This window comes from Anopheles merus, chromosome 2R (assembly GCF_017562075.2).
Source record: "Anopheles merus strain MAF chromosome 2R, AmerM5.1, whole genome shotgun sequence".
Lineage (NCBI taxonomy): Eukaryota > Metazoa > Arthropoda > Insecta > Diptera > Culicidae > Anopheles > Anopheles merus.
The window spans coordinates 37,341,189-37,359,849 of NC_054082.1; the positions used below are offsets into that span (position 1 = coordinate 37,341,189).

General features: G+C 45.0%; 1 protein-coding gene across 1 annotated transcript in view; it reads left to right on the forward strand.

The window, feature by feature from the left end:
- Positions 1 to 18,661, forward strand: part of LOC121589628 (protein roadkill) — a 71,022-nt gene that overhangs the window by 13,392 nt on the left and 38,969 nt on the right. The window lies entirely within an intron of this gene.

Below are 18,661 nucleotides of genomic sequence, written 5' to 3' on the forward strand. Positions count from 1 at the left end.
TTTATGTAAAATCGTTGTAAGGAACGAAACCTTTAGGTGAATATTAAACATATAATATCCGGCAAAAGTTATTCTAACCAAGCCGCGTGTTAACACATAACGGAACACTGTGCTAAGCCACTGAGGTCACAAAATTGCAAAGCGCGCGCGTTGAGGAACACTGAGCGAAAGGGCGCCAAACCGAGCGAAAGTGCGCTGTAATCAACGCAAACAACTCCACACGCGGCGAGGTCCACTCCATTTAGCGTGTGCTCGCGTTACAACGGGAAGCCACGCGTAAAAGCCGCCCGCTCGCTCGTGCTAAGGTCACTCGGGCTGCCGTGGATCGGGGAATGTGCAAACGGGCAGGGAAAGGTTATTACACACAGTTTCCTACCTCGCACCGCTCCGCCATCCCTTTTCACCCCACCACCAGCGCCCCTCCCTCCTTCCCTACCACCGTGGTGTACTACAAAGAGTCACTCTACCACACTCCCACCTTTCCTCCGTATTCTTTCTCCGTTCTGTTCCATTCTGCCCGGAACGATTGAAGGTCATTTTCATTTATCTTGCCACACTAATCGTACAGCGATGGTGACTATCGAAACCGATTCCAACCCGCTAAGCCGTGTCCCCATGTCCCCCGGGCAAACCGTTAGCTGCTGGTAATCGTCTTAAATGCCACAGCAATGGCTATCTTGCCCTGCACGTGTGTTTGTGTGGGAACGGCGTAGTCACTCAAATCAATTACTTGCTCACACACGGTTCTCTCTTTTCTAACGCGCGCGCGTAGCGCCACTTCAAAAGCCACTCTCGCCACCTTCGATGGGAACTCACGAGCGAGAATACTCAGCTCTCATTCTTCGATTGTTGTACTAAAAATCACTTAGCCACTTAGAACAGGCACTCGCGGGAGAGTTGCCACCACTCTGCTGTACGGCAAACGGTTTTCACGCCCAGAATTGACCGTGAAGTGTGAGGTTTATCTGCGGTGTGCTGCCCGTTGTACTCGCTCGTTTGTCGCTAATGCTTCCTTCTCGGGCGACAGCTGATGGGGTGGGCTGTTGTGGGCTTGTCGGCGGACCAGTTGCATTAGCGTATGCATCAATCCAAGCCGCACTGAAACAGGTTCAATCTTCTCGAGCGATCGTGCTCGGGGGGTTTGCGGTATAAATTAGACATTTATGCAGCAACCTTGAGGCACCGGTTGGGTTTGTTTCGCCTTGTTACCTTTGGCGATATTTGTGCAAGGGTTATTTTTACCACAAAAACACTGTTTCCTTGTTCGTGAACTGGACGATAGCGCTGTCATAAATCCCTTGCTTCCTGTTGATCTTGGTCGTTTGGTGCAGGTTATTTGCATCATAGTTCAGTTTTTGAATTTTGAAAGGTGAAGTTGTGTCTACTGCTAGCAATATGGTTTAGCTGTCCAAACTGAAAATCAATAAAAAAATTTCTTATATTATCTTTTAAAAGAAATCATCCCATCGCGAATTCGTTCAAAGTGTGAGACGCTTGTTTTTGTTGCCGTGTAGTAGATCCAAACCCCCAAAGTAAGATTGATGGGCTTGATGTACTCAAAGTCAAACTCTAATCCATTTTCATTCCTTCCTATAATCATCATCGCATCATCAGATTCTCTCTTCTTTACCTCACCAAAGTGTGAGACAAAGTCCCTTGGTACGGTGAAGCTTCAAGTCAACGTTGATTCTCTTCTACATCTCATGCAGCCTCTCCCTGAAGTGGGTTTCGTGCCGTCGTCGTTCAATAAAATGCGCCACATTATCCGTCGTTTACCGCTGCCATTAGACAGTGTTGAAAAATTCCAATTTTCTATGTTTGCCAGGGATTTCGCTGAACACGCCCTCGCTGTTATGCTGCAACGCTTTGGCACAGGAACGCCAAGAAGGTATGCCGGGTTGTCAAGTATGGCAGAGTAAAAGCCATCAACTGTGGCAAACATGGTTATAGCTCTAGGAAAACGTTTCCGACGCGCATCTTACAACTTCGCAGGAGTTTCGGTCGAGTGCCGCTCCATCTCATTCTAAATATAATTTTCTGTTCTCTCTTTCTGACAACGAAGAATTCTTGCCAATCAAGCAACGAATGCTTAATTTAAAGTACTTGCTGAACGCTAGATACAACTCACGCAACATAAGCTTCAAGCAATGCTAGAAGCAGTAAGGTTTGTTCCCATCAATGTTTGTCATCTTCATCAGGACGTCCCGAAGGAGCCATCTCCCGATTCATAATACATAAGCGACAAAGAAGTGTGTTTAAGAACCCCCTGATATAAGGAATTTTGTAAAAATCGATTTTAGAATAGCATTATAATTTTCCCTCAATGAAAGAAGAACCTTTATTTGTCTACTGTCAGCACCCCATCTAACGTCATACAAACCCAGAAGTGTCGTACATGCCTAACCTGGTATCTTCAACGCCTTGATCATTTTGAACGTGCAAGTAAAGGTAGCAATTTTCCAGCTCTTTCACGTTGGAATTTCGGTTATCATCCATTACCCTCGCCTCCGCTGGATCCACCCGAACGAAAAATCAATACCATTACAACCGAGCATCTTCCTTGGCAAACGTGGCGGAGCAGGGGACCCAAACTTGTATCCCTATTCGTTACGCATTTGACGAAGAACAAATAGCTTCGCAAACGGTGGAATATAGGGATATAAGATTGGAAAAACACAGCATCACTCCCAACACGGTTGGTTGGTCTCATCCGACAAAGGGTATCGGTTTTATTTTCGTCCCCATTTCGTCCCGTTAAACACCTTCCACCGTGGAACGTTTTTCCGACTCTTGGGATCATTGTTTCTGTTGATTGGGAGTGAGATGTGCGGAGTTCGTTGATGGTGGGCCGTTCTCTGCTTTTGCTTCCTGCCATCCTGATGCTGGATCAAACTGTCGGGATTGATTTTTTTTATGTTGCTTGGTTAGAGTTGAAGTATCTTTCATGTTTGATGATGTTGGTATGTCTTGAGATTTGTAGCAATACCACAGAAACTCGTGTAGAATTTACCCTTATGGAGGCTTTCAACTTAAGCTTACCAGGTAGTTCTCAGTGTCAGAATATATAAAACAAGTAACATCAAACCAGAAACATTGATTTGATCCGATCATAATGTTTTCCACTTCCAAGATAAATTCGTATGCTTTTATCCCTTAAAAGGACACTCATTATATTGTATACAAAAGCATCCTCTTAAGTGTTAATCATCATGTAATGTCCAATCAAAAGTGTGATAATTTGTTTCATTTTCTGTCTAATGTACACTATATTTGCTGTCCCCACTCCAATGGTTCTCTATCTGCCAGTCAGGCCCTAAAGATCTTACACGAAATTAAAATACTGCTCCCATTATATCCTTAAATCCTGCTTCATTAACCGTTTCCTGCACTTTCATGTTTGCTAAATTTCGGTCTTGCTTTACTTTCCGGCCAACGATGCTACTACGTTGGTAATGTGTGAACAGGACATATTGCGCAGCCAACAAGCATCCTTTTTTACCGAAAGGGCGTTTGGCATCCATTCCATCGTCGTTTGAAAGTAAGGAAATGAAACAAGCGCCCTTTTTCTTTGCTTTTTCGACTGCCAGCAGTGGTTCGCACAAACCTAGAACTGAATTGAAAGGGATACGTTCTCCTGCGCAGCACAACCCCTTAGGGTGGAAATCGGAGTCCACTTCCGGGGCGTTGGGGTTGGATATAGGAGAGATAAATTCGATTCCTTTTCCGACCGACCGTACCGGACCTGTTATGTGTGATCTTTTTATTTCCTTTTCCCTCGCAGCTCTCACCCCCGCTTACAGATTCCCTTTTCTCCGTGGCGCAGCAGTTGGCAGTGTTCTTGTTGTCCGTTTGCATTCACATAAAGAGAATCTTTTATGACGTCCTTTATATGCTCGACTTCCCTCGTACAAATCTGCCCCTCTATTCAAAAACCATATCCGAAGCGAGTGCGATATTTCATATTGATCAACAGTGAGCATCCTTCTGCCCAAGCTCGTTCAAATACGGCTTAGCCCCTTACGGGGAAGCTGTTATAATTGGGGCGTCCGTTATAATGTGTGCGGAGACACGGCAGGCAATAGGGTACGATAGGCGACGAAATACCAAGTCGATTAATTATGGACTGATTCTCGGCCACGGAACCCCGAAGCATTTGGGACTGGTGGAAAAGAGTTTGGCGCAGCTGCTGTTGCTGATAGTTTTCGCTCGACCGTTCCGCAGGGTCCCTCCACCACGGTATTCTTGGCAATTGGAAAGAAGAAAATAGCGACTCCTCACCCCATGAACTAACCTTATTGCTCGTCTAGTTCCTCGTTCCGGAGCCCTTTACACAAACCAATTTATGTCGCTCGCGTAGAAAGGAGGAACGAGAGGTATTGCAATACGTTGAGTATGATATTGTTTATTACATTCAGCTTCGCTTTGGCTCCGGTCTCATGCCAGCCAAATTATCCTTACTGGTTCCGGATGATGCTTTGCCAAAGGCACGCCACATACTCTGCTATCTTTTATAAGAGTGTTTTCCTGATGCCGTACAAACATCGCCCCGAGGCACAATGAAATGTTCTATTTTAAGATAGAGAGAGAGTGTGAGAGAGATAGCTTCGTTATCCTAGTGGAGGTGTTTGAATTGCACTGTTGAGCATCACATTTATAGAATTGAATGTATCCTTGGGATTGCTGGAAATTGTGGATTATTGTACACATTCCATTCTATGTTTAGCTCGGGACAATAAAGCAAAAAGTGTCTTCATTTCCCATATCTATCCTCTCAGTATCTGACATCCTACTGTACAGAATGGTTTATTCTATATTTTATGTTATTTCAATTTGACATAAATCTCGGAAACGGCAAACAACCCGAATCAAACCATTATTTTATTTCCAAATACGACGACCATGGGAAAGACTAACCATTGCAGACGAATTAAAAGTTATCCGTTGCCATACAGAGAAGGAGACTGTTAGGATAATACGAATGAAACAGGAAGACCACCCGGGCTATAACAAGCCGTCGAAGCAGCGAACTGATCCTATTCGTGTATGCTTCGAGCATGCACCTTTACGGGCGGATCGAGTATGTGGCGATGTGCTCAAGTTTCATTGCCTTAACCCAGAATGGACTGCATAAGGACATCCGTGACTGATGTATGTATGCATGTGTGCATAGCCATTCCCGTTACGACCACCAGGAGGAGTATCTTTGTTCCGGTTGGTTTGGGTACGCTTCCAGCCCAAGCTCGCTCGTTCGCCTTCGGATATCTTGAGTACCCATCGGATCACCAAATGGTTATGCTACGAGATCTGTACGAGGGTACGAGTGGTACGTTGTAGGTTTAATACACGTCTGTCGCTAGCACTAGCGATGGTAAAATGCGTTAAAGCAAACAAACTAAAACACACACACACATACATATTTAGAGCAACCGGGAAAGGAACTCACCGAGTCGGGTTGGCCGGACGGCCGGAAATCGGTGTACGACTTTGGGAACAAATTGAGAGTGAATAAGCGACCAAAGGGCTCCTTCTTGCCTTCTTGCGCTGACTGCACGCGGCGTACGGCGAGGGCCGATGACGGTAATGGCATACGGTTTTCCAAATGTCCCATACTGTAGGCAAGGGTGCTTTATACAATGCTTACCCTCCTTCCCCGGGAGGATCAAGCAGAAAATAACAGCATGATATCCCGCATTCAACATTCAGTCGGAAGAAACGTCAACCGCAACCCATTCGAGCGGCTGAACTGTGATCCGTCCAAATGAACTCTTATCGTAAGAGCAGTAATTTCGTTATTATTGTTACTTCCGCTACACTGGCGAAGTCAAACAATGAAAGGATTAGCCTTCCAGTTTAGGGAATGATTCGGTGGTGCCTTGGGTGAGTCTTACGTTAGAAGTGTGCGTGCTAATGTTCTTTCGTTTCCTCCCTAAGCGTTGTGTAGGAAATGAGTGTGTGACATCTTAATAAATGTTCATGTGCAATTCAATAAAAAGGGTATTTGTTGAGTTCAACGCATTTCACTTTTGTTAATTACTCACAAACCATAACAATAATCGTTATTAATCTATTTGAAAAGGTTTATTTATCTGCACTGTTTTGTGACTTGAGAACTTTGTCAAAGTATTGCTCTTTGGGATGGAATAAAATAAAGATATTTTATCGGCTGCGAGACCCTTATGACAAACATTCAAATGCCTAATAAATGCCTTAAATGGGTGTGTTACAGTGCTCTAAATTAACATAATCAATTAACGTAACCAATTACCGTTACACGGAACCCCACCGTCGGTTCTATCAGCTCGTTCATTTTCCAATTCAACTCACTTATGTTGTGATTATGCTGCTGCTGCTACCCACTGGCCCGGATTTTTCTAACTCTTGTCATTCTTCTTGTTCTCTTTTCTCCTTTAGGTAAGCTCCAACGACGAGATGAATGAGGCAAAAGCGATAGAAAACAAAACGATCACGCTTCGCTCTATGATCCGCGTGTCTCGTAGTCGCATTCCGCACTACGTGACCCTAAGCGTCGCGATTCAACCTGCGCAGTGGGCAACGTGTACAATGCAACCTTAAAGGACCGCAGCATTAGGTCAGCGGTAGGCAACATGTGTGCTAATTGATTACGAACGGCCGGTGTCGAACGGCATGAATAATGTTTTAAGGGATTTTTTTTTCTGCCTCGCACCACCATGAAACAAAATCAGTCGCTTCGTCTGGGACGGTTCCGCATGATCACGGTGAAACGGTTGCTTCGTCTATTGCTATCGTTGGCATAAATTAGATAGCAACAGACGGCTAGACGAGCGGTTTCGAACCCACTGAGTGAACGTGGGCTACGCCTGAAGGCAGAAAAAATGTGAATGATGCGGAAGAAATGGGGCCATGGTTTGGTTATGTGAGGTGCAAGGGACGGGTCAACGGGGTTGTAGTTTAAAGCGAAGAAGAGTTGTTCTGTATTTTCGAAGGATTCCGTATGGTGTTAGTTCATCACGGGCATGCTTTTAAGGGAAAAAGTTTTCTCATAACATTTTTATTATTTTGCACAGATATAACAGCTTCAAACATTTAAAATGTTCTTTCCACTTTCTTAACGGTAAGCGATAGTATCTCCCGGGAACATGTTTAATCTAACAAAATAGGTGCAAAACTTCGGACGCCAGTGTTTCGTCGCCTTGGTTGTGCACCCTGCTCGTTCAAAACAAGGCCGCATATCGTTTGAATAATGGTATGATGATAACTGTCTGGAAGCGTTAAAAAGAAATTCAACAACCCTCTCCCAGCCAACCGAAACCACAAGCAGGAGAAGAGTAATGAAAACAAGAAGACGCTAAATAATGCGGTTCACCAGACCGGACCAGACGCTGCCCCGGCAGTAGAGAACGAAGAACGAACGATTCCCATGTTTGCTCGCGCATGCATGCATCACCATCGTGCGAGAATGAGGTTGATGATGGTGTGATGATGGTTTGCTTGTGTTGCTTTCGTGTGCCGTATCATAAATTTGCTGCTAACCATCATACGCAACCGCATTGCCGCCGCCGCGGTCGCCGCCAATCTGCCAGTTTGCAACCTTGAGCGGCGACTGCGTGGACACCGTTGAAAAAGTTTGCTAAATCGAACCCCCGGCCGAAATTCACAGACGCCGAGCGCGGCTCAACCTTGAGCAGCAGAACGATTTACAAGTTGCGAGTTGCTGACGAGAAAGACGGAATCGAACGAAGACACGAGTGGCCAAGAAAGAAGCCACCGTAGCGCCATTTATCAGGGCGGCCATGGGTTTTGGGCCACGGTTTCAAGAGCTGAGCTCTCTGGCATGTGTTTGTTCTATCACCAACGGTGCTCTCAGCACCCCGAAAGCCGAAATCGCACTGCCCCCAGCAGCACACCCCACCACCGTCAAACGTTCGAGCTTCCACGTCTCTAACGCACAGTCTGCTCTTTATCTATGTGTGTGCGTGAGAGAGTGTCTGTGTGTGCTGTGTTTGTGATGCTCACTGTAAAGGCTTCAAGATGTTTTTCAAGTTTTAAGAACTCGGTCTTCTCGCCGTTTGTTGCGAACTTCGTCAATTAATTCTCCACTTGCCAATCTGGACCGGCGGGAGGTGATTCTGATTCAGTTGGCTGGTAAGCGCGAACGCACTGTACTTCTATTATGTGGATGTGTATGTGTATGTGTATGTGTGGTCGAGTTTTGCAAATCTCGCTCTATCGCTGCGCTACTCCTTGATTATGCAAAATTATTCCAATCGCATCCAACAAACGGCGGCAGTCGTCAACGTCGATGGAAAGTGGAAGCAAAGTTTACAGATACGAGGGGAAGCGAATTTTATTGCAAACATGCACAGATTTTGACGGATTCGTTTGTATTTTGAGAGAGCGAAAAAGATGTTAGGAACAAAGGAAGATAAAGAATAGGTTTATATAATGCTAATTTTCTTACAACATATTTCATATTCATTCATTCGTATAAAATATGACTGTTTGAACAGATCCAACGGTTCAGGATAGTTGCGATAATGTTCCTGTTACATTTATTATTCGCATTAATCCGACCTTTTACATATTTCAACATCAAAAACCGAAACTTTGACAATATTCTAGCCCAAGACAGCGTAACACGGTTCGCCCCGAAGCGCAAAGCATCAAAATCAGGACGAGGAAAAACTTCTCCTCAAAAACTTATGTGGAAACCGAAACCACACCCGCCCGTCACTTCTCGTCGTTTCCTTCCCCTCGTCGAGGTGGCTATAGAAGAGGCTATAAAATATGCTCCTGCCAATCGTTTATTTAACCGCACACGAAGTCGAAAGTCTTCAAGGATCACCGAACGGGGTTTCCTATCCTGCGCTGTTCCGTTCGTGTGTTGTTTTTTTCCTTCTTTCTGCTTCCAAAATTCCAACCAGCAAGCAAAACTTCCGAAACGACCAACCCGATTTTTGCCACGAAACCCCACAGCAAGTCCTTCGAGTAGGGAGACAGCAAAAAAAAAGGCGGGCAAAGAAAAAGTCGCAGCATTATCCATTAGCTGCCGCTGCTCTCGGGATGGGGGGAGAAAGCAAATGGGAAAGTTTTCACGTCGTCAGCGACAGTAGCAGCAGCTGTAGAAATTTCACAAATTCTAGGAAAATGTTCCCCATTTCGTTTTGCTATTTGTGGCAAGAATATTGGAAAGAAGAGTGGGGAGAGCGGTTTTTTGTCGTTTGCGATGGATTTTGTTTTACTCCTGCGTGTTTTATCAATGTTTTACCCCCACCCGCTTAGGTGTACGCAATGTTCATGCGAGAGCGCACATTAGATCAATACTCGGTGTGTACTCGGTGATAAAGCGGACGAGATTTTTATGTGCAAATGCTTAATCGAGCAATTGTGGCTGTGTGTGTTTTTAAATTATACCGACCTTAATCCAAGCAAAATGATCGTTTTAAAAGCGCAAACGCATTGTACACCAAAAGCTTTCTTTTTTAACAGTACATCCATGTATCTTTTTCCTGTTGCGGTAATCGTACACTGTTCCTCAAATGTCACTCTTTTTCCGCCCGTTATGAAGGTGTTTCGAAAGTTAAATCACAACTGTGGCTTTTGTCAAGCACCTAGTGGCTTCCCTGACTTCCTTTTTGTCGTTAAGTATCATGTTTCGCTTGAAAAAAAGACACGCAAAATAAAAAATAAAAAGCATAAAGGAAACCAAAAGAATCTAGCATAATGTCCTTATCCGGCACCGCCGTACCTCAGAACGCTTACGGATGCTTTGCACGCCCTTTGCAAAGCAGTGAAGGCATGGAGCAAACTTTTTTCCGCCCAATAATAGCGTCACTGCACGAGGGTGAGGGCAGCACCAGCAGCGGATGGAAGGGACATTTTCCCTCTTCCTCCAAGGGATGAAGGGCATCAGGACCACCGCGCGCGCCAACAAAGCTAGCAACGCCAGTTCAAGGATAAATTGAACGTCATTCAGATGCTACGGAAAAACCGTTCTGCTCCCTCTGGACGTTTTTGGCCTGGGGGAACTTCGGGACGGTAGCTAATGGCAACCATCATCCTGCCTTCAAAGCGAAAAGGCAAGAAACACACTCACTCACATACACACACACACACACACACACACACACACACACACACACACACACACACACACAAACGCTTTGCTATGGGCGAGTACAAACTTTCCTGGAAAAGGCTGGAAATAGGGGCAAAAAATATAAACCCCGCAAAACGTCTTATCAACCTTTCATGCGCACACGTCGCGAGCTGGCAGGACAGCTCCTTCAGCGTACGTCCTTACCTTAGTGACCGGAAAATGGGTTTTGAACGTAATAAAAGGAAAGCGAAAGCAGAAAATGTTATTTTTTGTCCCTATGATTCCAAAATTCTTACTAAAGCTGTGTTACAAATATTGGGCAAATTCTTCCAAACGATATCAAAATTCCTACACGATTCCTATTTGCTTACCTTTTGATAATCGCTGTAAATAATTATCTTCGCTTAATGCGAATCATCCGAATCTAAATGGAAATTATGCTCATTTTCGCCCACAGTTTTCGCTTTAACTAAGAGCTTCATAACGAATTCTTGCCCTTTGTATGCCATGTTTGTTCCGTTAGTAAATATACCAACCACACTAGATGATAGCTTATGTATGTAGTGTTTTGGTTTGTTGGTTTGTTGCAATTTCTGCAAGTAAAATTCGATGCCCGGGTGGGTCATCCGGAAAGGAAAAGCGATGTTCGTAGAAAAGTTCGTAATACTTGGAAATTGTGAGTCCTTCCGAGAGCACTCGAATCGCTATAACCAGTACAAACCGTACAAGAACGGAGCTGTTGTACCGTGTTTTACCTTCGTCTTCTCTAAAATGTTTTCATAACTCGTTCCATGCTCTAGTGAAATAAAAAAAAAAATAGAAGTCTCTTTCCTGCCAGTTTGTGCTAACTCAACTCTTTCGGAAAACTTTATATGAAAAAGTGCCTCAACGGAGAGCCAGCCAGCCAGCCAGCCTTACTTTTCTGGCATCTTGTGCCCCCGCTGGCGCACCGCAGCGGTGGATAGAATTTTTAATGCTCGTGCACATGCCGGCCGTGTTTCAGGGGTACGTTTGGTTTTGAGTTTTCCACCCGCTTCATCCGTTGAAGTTTTCTCGCCTTCAACCGTATTTTCCGAGTGTGTATGGACGGGCCAGAAGTACTTTGTGAGTTTTCGGAACGAGCGATCTAGAGGATACTTTGGCACAAACGACAGCGATTCAACTTTTTCCTCCCGTAGATTCGTACGAGTTGTACCCACCAAGCAGCAAACGGGGATGTGGTTGCAGCGCAAAGAAAGGCAACATACACATACACACAGCCCGAATGGAAGCTTCTGAGGTTGCACAGTGTTTGGTACTTTTTCCCGTGCAGATGGAAAACCAACCAATGGTTAAATAAGGAGTACAAAACAGCAAAAACTGTGCTGAAAACGGAGTAAAGATGGTTGATGGCGCTATGGTTCTACCACTTTCGCGTCCCTGTCTGTTCCGCCTCTCAGCCAGCATTACTCAGCAAAGTCGTACGGTTGCTTGGTTTGATTATGTACATAGTTCTTCAAGTGCAAACTCCTACCATTTATATCCTCTGACCTGGCTGCTACATCGTACTATTAGTAGTAGCAGCTTCGACACAGCACTCGTTCGTAGCTGACTGAAACACTTATGTACGACGGAACGGACTGGCAATTCTAACCACAATTTGATGCCACATTGGAGATGCTACGGAGATGGCAGCAGCACACACACTGCACCGTTACAACGTTTCTTTGCACTTTCTTTCCTACCAATGATATCGCAGCTGCTGATTGTAAAATTGGATTTCGATATTGATTCTGTGGTGGTGTCCCTTTGTGTAATCAACTCTACCATTAATCTTTTACTGTCGCAAACTATCTGTCGAGTTTGTTGTGAAACAAGTTAGCTCTATCTACGATCAATAGCACGTTAAGTTTGTAATTAAATGTTGTCTTAGATTTAGTTGTAGTTATTTTGATACATTTTATAATTAAAGTATTGGTATTAAATTGATCTAACCCGATGGGTTATTCGATAGATGCTCTACCTCCAACAAGGCCACACGGGGATCGATTCTCATTCATGTCACACTCTCCCCCTGGAAAGAGCTTGACTGTGCGATTACGAGGTAAAATAGTAATCAATTAGAGAAAGCAGGTTGTATGATCCTCGTAGGTCGTAACGCCTAAAATATGAAACGATACTTTAAAAATACTATTTATTCGAAATAAAACAAGACCAAAAGTTTATATAAGACTTTATTCAAAGCTGATCAATCACAAACACCCACCATAGCTAAATGTATCGTGTTTCGACTAAATCTACTATTGGTCGGATTCGTTCTACCGCATCGACCAATAATAATAATAAAGGCCTTGCGGGTCCCCCCGGCACAGTTCGCGCTTCGAGGCCAGTACTTTACTAATCAAAAGCCTTCTAGCATCGCTGCTGACCGTCAGTGTTGAATTGACCTGGGCCAATGCAACGGAAGCGAGGAATGCCAGCGGTCCCGGCAGCAGGTAGCAGTGATGCCCCCTCCCCGTGCGCCACACCGTGTCTCTATTAACCTTGCAAATAAATTCAAGTTCAAACATTTACACGCTCAAGCGGATCGAGAACGGGAAACCGAACCGTGCTGTGTGTTGCTGTGTAACGCGCGGGATGATGCCACTGAACGCGGCCAAACTTCACACACAATAGAGAGATGGGCCGCAGGTAATGTGTAATGTGCCGATGCATTCGGTGTGGGAACGATGCACTTCGGCAGTAGCAGTCGGTAGTAGAGTACCGCGAATTTAGCAATGCTATTTTTGTGTGGCTACCGCATGCGGAATTGTAAACGCTGTCGGCCAGCTTCATAACAAACGGCATCGCTCGTGAGTTTACACAGGGGAGCGTGTTGGTTAAAATAAATCAACAGCAAATTTGCCAGACACTAACCGTTGCCCAATAGCGACTGACCTTTGTCTGGACTGTTCGTATGACAACAATCACAATTTGTATCGCAAAGGAAAAAAAAGAAACTACATGTGTTTACTATTCTTTTTCTTTTTTTAAATCGAATCGAGTAATATAACGAATAAATCAAAAGTGGCAACATGAAACAAACTGTATTTTGTGCGACACTCTCACACAAACACACCCATCTACTAATAGTCTGTAAGAAGCTAACAGGATGGCCATCGACTAACAAACTGTACCTTCTGGCGTATTCGCCTGCTCACCTTTACAGGTACGATTTTGTGCTTGTCTACGTTAGTATCTATAGCAAAAAAAGTCCTAAAGTTCAACATTCGCCCGGTTTGGGCGGCAGAAACACAGACACCAGGGAGTAGCAGCACGCGCGCGCTCCATTTGACCTTGCCTCGTGTGTTCGGTGCAAAGTAATGGAGTTAGGAATGTGCCTCGCCGTTCAAACTGTCGCCTCTTCAGTCGGACAGCGATCGATGTAATCCACTCTCAAGGTTTGACACCGGGCGGTGCAAATTTGTGTGCTCACCACAAGCTCAACCGGTAATGGAGAATGCGTCAGAATGTCCATGACGTCGATAAACCCTTAAATACCAGGGGTAGTATTTTTTCTTCTAGGAGCACGGTTTTAGTTTTATAATCGTTATGCTGCATAACAAATATAGCTTAACTTTATTAAAGCAGATAGTTTGTTACTATTGAAACAAATACGATCTCAATGATTTCTACTAAACGACTTTATTTGACTAAATTTATACGCTGCTCTTTAAACATCACTAACTTTTATGCATAACGCAACATGAAATGCTTACTGTCAGGTGGAAATAATCATCCATCTAGGAAATTTCAAAAAAGGCCTAGCTCTAGCACGTTCACTTAGGGCCTTGCGAATGTTTGAAAAGTGTGCATCTGACACGGTCAACGAGTTGTTGGGGCGCAAAATATCAACCAGCGAAGCGTACGCGTATGCGTAACTGATTCACACGACCGTGTTATCCTTTGCCATTGGCTCCAAATCGTGGCACCGATTCACCCCGCGCACAGCGATGGAACGGAAAGGAAACGGAGCCGCCTTGAGATGCCCAGGCCTTGCTTCTCGGTTCTCGGCCGTCCTTTCCGATCGATAGGAAGATGGGTCACAGTTATTGCGCCAAAGGTTAATCGGCTCATCTGACCGCCACGTCAAGGGTTAATCGCACACGGGGTTATCCCCTCGAGATTTGGTGCTGTAAGTGTGTGTGTGTGCGCCGTTTTTCTTCACTATTATGATGACCTCAAACCGACCGTCACTGAACCGGAAGATGATGTACGCGGTTTCGCACGATGCCACTTCGCGTGGGGCGGCGCTGTATTTTACCTCAGTGTACCGAAGCAGCACGCGCAACTGCCCCTACCATCGGTTTGTTTAGGGGGGAGAAGGGTTGCTGGGCATAGGGGGCGGTTAAAGGGGTATTAAGTACGTGCAATCCGACCACTCAGCACCCAGCGGTCACACTACAGCTTAGCGCTATTTTATACTACACACACAACCACATGCACACGATGCACACGACGTACCCGCACTCAGCCACAAAATGCAAACACAACCCAACAAGCAGATGCATTGGCGCAGGGCAAACAGGCGCAATCGTCACTGCCGCCCACTCGCCCACTGGTGCACGCGGCATACTGAACCACTGAATGATGTACCACCGGCAGCGGCCGCCGCGTCATCATCGCCAATGAGGATCATCGTCGGGAGGTCGGAAGCACGTAAAAAAGTACTCCCTCGCAACTGGGGAGCCAACTAAGTGGCGTTAATTACTGTTTTATTTCCGTTCGTGGATGCAAACGGCCCCTTTTGCTGCATTACTTACACCCGCGCGTTACCAGGGGGATTGTTTGCGGATAGATGCTTCGATCAACCTTGCCCGTGGTTCGGGTCATGCACTTTGCGAGCAGAGAATTGTCGTAATATCGCGGGAATGGCATGAGAGCGAATTGTTTTGATAAGATTAAATTAATTTTTAATTTATTTATTTAATTTTTGACAGCTTCGGGTAATGGAAGTTAAATGAATATGTCCATATCATTGTTACTAACTGAATGCACTCGTGTATTTTACTTCCTATGGACACTTAAATCGACAACTCGCAGGACTTAACAGCATGCCCGCCATGGGCTCAAGTCTAGTATGGACCGAACATCCTATACTTGAAGAACAGAAAATACATCTTGAATTCATCACATATAGCTTTCAGTGGCTTTTGGGAGACTAAGACCTGCTACTAGTTACACAAATTAATATAATAAAAAACTTAAAGTCATTAGAATATGTACTAAACAAAAATGTACTACTACAATATGTACTAATTTTTAATATAGCCTTTAACATTGAAAAAGCAAACTTTTACGCCTATTACAAATTTTGTTGATACACCAAAGGGTTTATTTACGTGTTTCAAACCATCACAAACAAAAGGCCTGAAAGGGAATCTACCAACTCCCTTCAGACATAACCATTTCCCACGCTTGCGTGAGTTGACTTCCTCTCCGGTTGTCAGAAATTCCTGTTGATCTGTCTGGTTGAAATACAGTCGCGAATTTTCCATGCAAAACAGTACGGCTCGTTTGGGCACATTCAAAAAAAATGAAACCCTCACGCAAACCGGAGACCTCGACAATGCGCATAACATTGCCACCGCGTGGCCTGACACCTTATTTACACATCATATTTCCCAACAGCTCCAGTCGCCCAGTACCTTGCTGGTGTCTCACCGAAAGGGGAGCAAAAAAAGGGGTGGAACCGACGTAAAACAACACTTCCGTCAAGCTCCCGTCCGGCGGCATGTAACGCTTTCGCATCGTGCGCAATAAGGTGATTCGATAACGTTTATCAAATTACGTGCGCAACTTCAACCCCGGGAGCGTACGGACGAACCCGCGGGCACCGCTACCAATGCCCAAGGTTACTACAACCGGCTACAGTCGCCGTGATCACCTCATGGCAACATTGGTGCGGTCATTTTTTAGGGGGGGTTGGTTTCGTTTTGTTCGTTTCAGTTGAAGGTGAAATGGAAGCCGTTTATTCTTCCTTTTTTTTGTTGGTTGGTGCTGTATTTGGTTTTGTTTGGCTGATAAAGACTGATAATAAAGCACAGTGACGATGGACCGCAGCCAGAAAAGGGCAATTCGAAGCACCAAAAAGCACCAAACCCATCTGTTTGAGCGTGCGGAACGCGAAACAGTTCTTGCACAGTTCCGTGATAAGATAATGCTCAGTCAACAGGCGATTATAATGCTGCTGATGAGCGTAATGAGTGTTTTTGGGACTGAGTGGTGGAACTAACTATTCTCCTATGACTATGGTTCTTCGAATGGCCAGACCGAGTGGCGACACCGAGTGGGTTGAATCGGGTGGAGTTAGTTTATCTAATGCTTTAGCTATTATCGATTATGTTTGGCTATAACTTTTAGAGGCTTTATTCAGGTGCGTTTGTTAGCGCGTTTTGCTTCATTCTTCGCAACCCCCAATGTATGAACACATTTACTGAAAGAACATTGTCAGTTAAGGTCATGACATTTCGACCTTTCCGCATCATACATCGGCAACATAAACAGCGAGAAAATTTGTTTTCCGCCATTCACTTTTTCCTGCCTACCCAAGCCGTAGACTCGGTGATGCCACCAAGAGAAAACTCCATGTTGGAACTTGCTCAGAATGTTTGAACACATTCTACGAGTGAGGCAGAGGTCACACATTTGCTATGTTTTTTCCCCCGACATTGGTTCAGGAGATCGCGGTGCGGTGTGCCTGATTCGTGCACTTCAAAGTATGCTGTCGATCGCTGTGTCTCGGCACATTTCTCGTCTTCGCGGCTTGTTTTGTTCCACTGGAGCGTCGCCAGAACAATGACGGGGTGTGGGTGCCGTTGTTGGTCACCAGACAGTCGAACGAATGCCATGCCAGCACGCTTTTGCCGTTTTTCTCGGGATGATACTGGGTCACGATTTGTTGTGTTCCAGCTAGCCCCGCTGAGAGACTCCAGCACCTGGGCGGCGGCGATGGAGGTGGACTATGACTTTCTCATCGAACCCCCGAACGAAAATCGCAACCACGATGCTGTATAACGAGCTCAGATTTGTTTTGAGGTAGAGCGGGCAAAGCGGCGGCGACGACGACGGGTTGCAAAACAACGACTTCAATCGTGCTAAATTTATTGAACCCTTTCCACGGGGGGCCGAAAGAACTCTTGGAAGCGGTGGAGGAGCACGCTGGTGAAAGCAAGCAAACTATTACTGCGCCCTGGCAAATTGGGTGGATCAAAACCTACTCCCCCTGAGTCGTCGTCCATTGAGGGTGTGCACAAACAAATGGATCATGATGGGTGGGAGAGGAGGAGTACGATGAGTGGTTGACAGGGTAGAGCGACATCGTGTCGAGTCTATCTGACGGGCGGACGCAAATCTTCACCCGGCGGCCCTAGGCTTTGGTGCACTTTTGTGAAAGGCCTTTCTCCTGTGTTTGGTCCATCATGCTGTGAGATTTTTGTGGCCGGTTGTTGGTGTGGTTGCCTTTCCAAAAGCGGTAACGGGCGGTTGGCAAGCAGTCAACGACACTTCGGATACGGATTGTCAGTTGAAATCCGTCACCCTTCGGACGGGCCGACGTAATGATGCTGGTGTGTACTTTTCCGAAACGATATGCTTAGCACTAATTGGTCATATAGTTTTGTTTAAAAAATTGGAAAAAATAAAGAAAAATCGTTTACATTTACTAGTTCGCTGACCGAAAAGCACTAGAAGACAATAAAGAGTCAAATAACTCATTCTCGAGTTTGATTATCCAACTTTCGGTACTTTTTTTGTCTCATTACTAATAACATGTAGTAAGCAGTAAATTAATGATGATAACTAAATAATACTAACAACCATATACTTAAGTTAGCTTAGTTTAGCGCTTCATTTACATGTATGTGTGTACATCGTATGTGCTTGATGCTTGGTGTAGCATACATTTGTCATACGGTCTTCAATTTTATATGGTTGTATTTTTATGATCATACTCAGAAGTTTTCATAACCAAAGCGTCAATAGACTGCTGGTACGAACAAAAACTAGTGATACTACAATGTACACTACACGTTCCGACGGGAGCAAGTTTCTAAATTTAACAACAAAACATAATAAATCAGCAAACCACTTGCGGCAGCAAACTAACGGAACCCAACCATACAGACAGTGGCAAAACTAGTGCAGGACATGACTCTCCACCAGGCGGTGGCCCAGGTATAGACCGAGAAAGGAAGAGAAAGAGAGAGAGAGAGAGAGAGAGAGATTTTACCTTTTCCTAATGTCAATGTTCACAAACTACAGCGCAATTGCCGCAAACAGGGGGTAAAAAGCAAACGCCTAAGTAGCTTAGTGTACCCGACACCTCTCCGGAAAGGTATATTGAGCGAAGGGTGCACAACGCTTCTCATAAAGGGTAGTGGAAAAAAACTTTCTAAAAACGAAAACACCGAAGCAATCGCTTCCTCCTCCACCCGCGTACCGGTACTAACATCGGTAATCATCTCGCACAGGGCGCTTTCACTCTTGTCCAGCACCACCGCACTTTGTTTTCCTTGATTTCTGGCTACCTTATTTTCCTATCTGTATCCGTCGGCCGTCGCTTGC